The 6992-nt window shown below is 37.3% G+C and overlaps 1 pseudogene; it reads left to right on the forward strand.

The window, feature by feature from the left end:
• The window catches only part of LOC111098517, an 81390-nt pseudogene that overhangs the window by 58582 nt on the left and 15816 nt on the right, over window positions 1-6992 (forward strand).

The following is a 6992-nucleotide window of genomic DNA, read 5'->3' on the forward strand; positions in this document are numbered from 1 at the left end:
AAAAAGGAACACAACACATGTAATTAATCTCAACTATGCAAATCAACAGAGTGAAGACTTCTTATGTAAAAGAAAGAAATGTTGATAATCTGCCTGAGATAGTGAGTGCACCCTGCTGTTCCATGGACCTAGGCTTGGCCAATCTAGCAGCTCTCTCGCAAACAAAACAAAACAAAACAAAACAAAACAAAACACTTTTTAAAGATGGAAGTCACTATCATTATCTGGGATTGCATCTATTGTAGATCTTCTGTTCTAGTTTAGATATAATTTCCCATAATCCAAACCTAGTGGTTGTGAAATTGAATAGCTATAAAACATTTACAAGTTCTTTGAATAATCCATCCTGCCTGGGAAACTGTTTCCTGCCTTTGGTTGCATCTCTAAAACATTGATCAGGGCATCCTTGGACAGAATGTACTTCCCTGGCTTAATGGGCACAGGGTAGACAAGATCCTGAGTTGTACCTACACGTCCAGATGGCTGCCCCAGATTTACATTTATTTTCAAAAACTAGGGATAATATGCTTCATTTTATTGAGCCACAATCCCACTTGCGGGAGATCACTGAGATCAAATGTACTGGCCTAGAACAAGCTTTGGCAAGCCTCTGGGAAGAACATGTCTTTTCTTTCCTAGTTCAGTGTGTTTCCAAGATAATTCCTTGGTTCAAATGGGGTCACCCAACCATAACTTCTCACAGTAGTTTCTTTTAATAACCCAAACTTACCTTTTATCTGAATATGCCCCTTCTGAGTTCTTTAGGTAGTTTAAATATTTTATAATGGGTAAAATCAAGAAATTATGGTCACTGTGCTAAATCTTATATCAACACCCTTTATGAGAGGGTCATGATGGTCAAGAGGTACATACCAGGAGAGAAATGGGAGAAGAGGACTTCTCAGGGTTGCTATTCTCCCCAATATATCAAAAATGAAAGACTTCAGGGCCAATTCAGGAGCAGAAAAGCATAGTTCCACAAGTAGGAATGTTTCCACAAATAGGCAAAGCAAGCAACTGTGCATGTTTAATTACCACAAATATTCTTCACCATCTCAGCATGGAGAATTGGTTTTCCTATCTTCATACTTTCACATGACATCTCTTCCTATGCTATGTCTAAAACAAAACATTTTCTCATTAGATTGCCATGTGTTTCTTAAGACACTACTGAATTATAACCAATTTGAGGGCAAACATAAGTTCTCAGAGAGCCTGCAACAGTGTTCTGCAATTGGCAAATTTTCATTGAAAAAAATTTGCTATCTCATTGTTGCGATTTTATGGATATCAAATCACTCATCCTACTCTGACACACATTTAAATATTTTCCATTCTAAATACATTTTCTATCCCAAACACCAATTATACCACTTGATTTCCTAACAACAAAGATTTCGTTTCTTTAGGCTTGGAAATTTCTTAATCTTTAACTATGTCCCATTAAAAATGCAAATATATCTGGACAGAGTGAACCAAAGGTCTCCTGCCATGGCAATGTGTGACTGCTCTCTCAAGGTATCTCCTTTATCAGGTCCTTGCTTTCTAGTGTCTTCTTTATCTAATACCTGGAGAAGGGATGCAGAAGATAATATGGGTATTTTATTTTCCCTAGCATGGAACTTAAAATTAGTTGCCAGTTTGCATGAGTCTATTAAGTCAAAGAATTGATTCTAACTCTTCTTGAAATTTTTCATTTGTAACTCTGATAAAACCTGTTGCTTAAAAACCAAATTCTACTTGGCTTTGTCTGAGTCCAGAGACATTTTATTTAGGCCCAGGGTTGTTTACTTAAATAGCTAGCTTAACTAGTGAGTAGCTGAACCCATTTTTTTTTCCCTGAAAGTCTTCACCACTTGAATGATCATGATGTTCCCTTTTGGTATTTTGGGGGGAAAACATTAATTTTTATAAAGCCCAGGAAGAACAAAAGATTAGGCTAAGTGGTTATGGCCTATATTCCCCTATTATGTCTAAATATTCAGTGTTTGAAAGAAAATAGAAAATTTCACAATTTTCAAAAATTTAACTCCAACTGTCTTAATCCACAAGGGGAATGTCAGGATTGCAACAGATGAGGAGACCTGTTTCTAATTGAGAAAGCTCTGCTTTACTCACCAGCCTTGTTGTCTGTGGGTTAAGGCTTTTAAAGTTTGGAGAAATTCACTCCCTTGCTCTTTACTTCTTTATGAAGTCTTTAAATGTTCTCCACTCCTTTCTGGCTCTTTCAAGAATAATTAGTACCCTCATCAATTTCCCTGCCCTAGCTGGTTTGACAAACAAGTGCCATTTGAGTGAAATGTTTGCATTCTTCACTGAGCAGAATTTGGGGGCAGTTTCTGATTCGATAGATTTCACAGCAATGATGCTCCCAAGAGAGTCATAAATGAAGTTGTGGCAACTCAAGCAGTTTTGACGACCAACAGTGTTGTGTTACATCTTTGAATTGGCCTCTCATTTCAGTAATTAACAGGTGCAGTGCAGGAAGCCTTTGATTCCAGCTCCACTTAATTCAACAGCCTGCTTTTGCTTCCCTACTAAGTCTAAGAAACAATATCAGGCTTCCAGAAGAGTGACTAGACTTCTGTATTTAGATTATTTCAGGAATAATTAGTTAGAAAAATCAACTCATAGAATCAAATAGGCACAGTTCCTAAATCTTTCTTTTTGCAATTTTATAAGTAGAATAGCTTCTTTCCAGCTATATGTCTAAAGTAAAAATCTTTTTCCTATCAGAACTACATAATAAATTACAATTGTTAACCAGTAAGACCATCGTGAATCATCAGTCTAAAGATGAGCCATTTTTGTGGATTTCTTCCCTTTTTTCTCCAAGTTGCCTGCACATGAACAATATCATTCCAGATACTTGCTATTTTGAATGATGATCAGAAAGGAGTGTGGAAGGATGTAACAATAATAATTCACTTTACTGTTTGTTTTCAACAACAACAGTTGGTTGGGGGGTAACAGAATTTGTGAGAGGATAGACAACTCTGTTAAGAGGTTTTCCCAATTGCATTGACGTCCCTTCACTCATCAGCATGTGCAAAGCATCAACTGTATACTAAGTATTTCAGTTGGCTCTAGGTGAAATACTCAGGAAAAACACATTGTTCTTGCCTTTTTGAGAATGACACATGAAATAAAGAGTAGTACAAACAGCTAAATGGGTCAAGAAATTACAAATAAAGGGAATAGGATCTTGGAGCTGAAATTGTCAGGAAGGTTTTTTTTTTTTTTTTTACTTTGAAAAAAGTAAAAGGAAAGTCATTGAAGGCAAGGGCAGAGAAGCAAGAATCAACTATGTACACTGAACATGTAAGGTTAAGTCAGCTGTACATACTGAGAAGTAGGACATCATTCAAGTAGCTATGGAACCACTTATTCTCCAGGTAGGAATAATGGAATTCACAGGGAGAGAGAAACTCAAGTTTCTTAATCAGAGACCCGATGCAGAGAAGGCTTTTGTGTATGTCATTATTGCAATCTGGATTACACTTGATGTCCAGTATCAGTTTCAGGTCACTTATCAAAGAATAACTTGAGGTACACAAGCATGAATAATTATATGAACAATCAGGAAAGTGCTGAAAATACACCAGCTTTGGTTGGTTATCCTGGAATTGACATTAATTAAAATAGACTGAAGTTAATGAGTGAGCTTGAGTTCTAAGTAATTTTGAATATTATTTCCAAAGTCACTCTAGCCATCCATGTTTCCAAATGATTCACTTTAAATAATTATAAGGCAAAATTATTACCTGAGTTGTGACTAAATCCAGACATCTAAGACAGGCAACCTACAGAGCAGGTTATTAACATATTCCTTATCGTGACACTTAAGACTCTGGAAAAATAAGGGCTTCTTATTTACAAGTTTATGGATTTCACTGGAACCACAGATGACCTTCTAATCCCTTCAGTCAGTCTTCAGAGACATCTCACCAACAATATGTGTTTGAAAGTAGAGTCATCATTAGAAGATCTGGACTTAAATTTGGGATTTATGATCAGTACAATATTCATGATATACACTGCAGTGTGAATAAGGCTTTGGTATAGTTTGACATTCACTGGAGGATATTTTAAAGGCAAAACTTGGCTTTAGTTTTAGTCAATGGTTTCTTCGTTATCTAAAACAGAAGAAAGCATTTATCAAGGCATCAATCAAAGTTTCAGATGTCTCAGAATGTAAAATTATTTAAGGGGACTCAAGGGAGCTGTTGCAAACTGTCTACCTAAAATGACTTCAATGTTATTTTTAATTTTAATATGAATACTAAAGTTATCTGATTATAGCAACTTTGTGTTATACTTACACAAGAACAGATTCATGACCCTGCTTTCAAGCTGAATTTAAACCTTAGAGAGACTCCAAAGTATAAATAAAACATTGTAATCAATACCACCCTTTTGACAAAACTCTGGGAAATAAGTTAGAAATTCCATTTTTCTAAGATGAAACATAAAATAGCAAGATTTTCTAAATGTAGTTTACATGATATATTTTGCTGCATCCTCAGTGTTGTTTTCAAAACATAGAAATTAAAACTACAACATTTTGAATTGAGAACACCGAATACTTTGGAACCACTAGAAATACTTCCACATACTACTACTTTTTATGCATGATTTTATGTTAATTCATTCATTTTACAAATATTTATTTAGTACATATTATGCATCAAAGGCCATGATAGATGCTAGAACACAAAAAGAAATTGAGGGGAAAACTAATTTTGCTATTGCCCATTCTCCCATTATCTCAAGGTATTCCCTCCAAGTTCTTAGAGTGTTTGGCCCATGATCTTTTCATTTGTTTTCTAATCTAAAGAAAGTTTTAGTTAAATGTGTGGATGATTAATCTAGGCTGATTTTTAGCAGAAAATTAGAATTAATTGATATATCTCCCTATCCTTTTAAGATTGGTATTGCAAGTAGAATGCTTTAGTGAATTCTCGATCTTTGAAGGATAAGAGTCCCAAAATAGTTTCTAACTCAAGAAAAAGACTGTATCAGACTTCGAGATGTCATCAAAGAAGGCACAGAGCTAATAAAGAGAAAGCAGGGGTTGAAGGTAAGCCAACGTTTATCTTGATTCCAGGAGTCAAAAGGCAGAAGATGAAGAATGCAAATAAAGAAAAGCATGTGGCCGACTTTGAAGCCACTCATCTTTTAAGAGTTCATAAAATTCTACAGAGAAACAGTGTGAGCGTGTGTGTGAATTAATTATGTTAGAATCCTTGACAGACACATTGTGTGTGGACAGAAAAACCAATCCAAATCAAGTGGACAAAAGACAGGGAGGCCTTCTTCTTCCATGTGGTTAGCCAGGCATGGATTTCACCTTTTATGATAAATGTGGGTATGTTGTAAATATATCAAAAAAGTATGGAAGACAAAAAAATGAACCAACAAAAATACTCACAATGACCTCTGCGTTAGCTGCATGTGAAAATTGCAGAGGTGTGAAGCTCATACTATAAATGAATACAAGCAAGATAGGAATGTGGCCTTGGGGGAAATAGCAAGCATTATGTTTATCCGCATGATGATAGGTTTTGTGGGCAAAACATCTGAAAACTTAAAGTGCAGGTCTGGACAGGAGGAGTAGTAAGGTTGGCTTAGACAGGTAGATCTGGGAATGATCTGCAAAATGATGCTGTTTTAGCTGGGAGAGTACAGGGGTCTGCCAGGGTGAGGGAGGTCTGGGTGCCACATAATCCAGGAACAGAGCCAAGTTGGAGCTGGTCCCAGACCCAGATAGAGGAAGGCTGAGGTGGGAGCATAGAGGGAACTTTACTGGCATCTGGAGTTTCAAGATTATCTGTACTAATCCTGCCTCTCTCTATGGTTAGAGGGTAATTCAGAAGCTTAAAACTAGCAAAACTTAAAAAAAAAAATCTAAAACCAAAGAGAAGAAAAATGCTTGCAAGAAAGGAGACAAGCAAACATAGTGGTCATACTGCCATACAACAAACACGGTGAGGATGTGCAAACAGAATGTCCACCACATACATTTAGGTTACTTTACTTGTTTTTTTTTTTTTTTATTTCAGTAATTTATTACAGTGCCTTACCGTGTCGCCTGAAATGCATATTTGATTTGGGTTTTAGTTGTACTTGCCTTCGCTGACATTATGGATTGATGTTATAGATCAGTACCTGAAAATCTAATTACTCTACTCCGTGCAGAGCACCTCACTGATTTTCTGGGTAACACAGATTACCCTGAGGACTTGCAGGTCTGGCTGAGAAGTTAAGAAGGATAAAGAAACTTTGAGCAGGGGTCAGAAATATGCTTAGTTGAGGACTGAACTCAAGTCAATTGCAGTTACAGAACGGCACAATTAATTGGCAGGATCAGTGTAGGCTAGAGAAATACAGGGAAAGGTCCAGGGAAGAGGAATCTGTGCAGAGATTTGAAGGATGGGTAGGGTTTGACTGGACAGGAAAGGAGAAAGGCATTATTGGTATGAAAAATGGCATGAAGATGGGACCAAAAAGGGCAAGATAAGCAGGCTCTCAAACATAAACAAGGTATGTTTCAAAGTTGTGGGAACTCAAGTTATCTAGATGGAGGACTTGCAGAGCTGGGATGAGGGATTGGGATTTGAAGCTACATGTAGGCGACTTGCCTTTACACTTGGAGGGTGAGGTCAGATTGAGTCTGCTAAGGTAGGGGCCTGATTGCCAGGACCAGTGGAGCCTAGAAGACGTGACAGGGGACAAGCGTTCCTTCCCACACCACAGCTAATGAAGAGCCAGCTCTGCCAAAAGTCCATTCACTGCATTGGAAATGCTCCTCTGCACAGGCAGCTGAGAGCTGGGCCCAGCACTGACCAACAGCCTGCACCTAGGCCTTCCTATCTTCGCGAGGCTATTAGCTGCAATCCTAACACTCCATCAAATCAAAGCTTCATGCTTAAGACTTGGCTGCTTGTATAGTTTAAGTAGTTAAATGAAAGCTAGAAATTTAGCTCTTAGCA

Source organism: Canis lupus, chromosome 13 (assembly GCF_011100685.1).
Source record: "Canis lupus familiaris isolate Mischka breed German Shepherd chromosome 13, alternate assembly UU_Cfam_GSD_1.0, whole genome shotgun sequence".
NCBI classification, from domain to species: domain Eukaryota; kingdom Metazoa; phylum Chordata; class Mammalia; order Carnivora; family Canidae; genus Canis; species Canis lupus.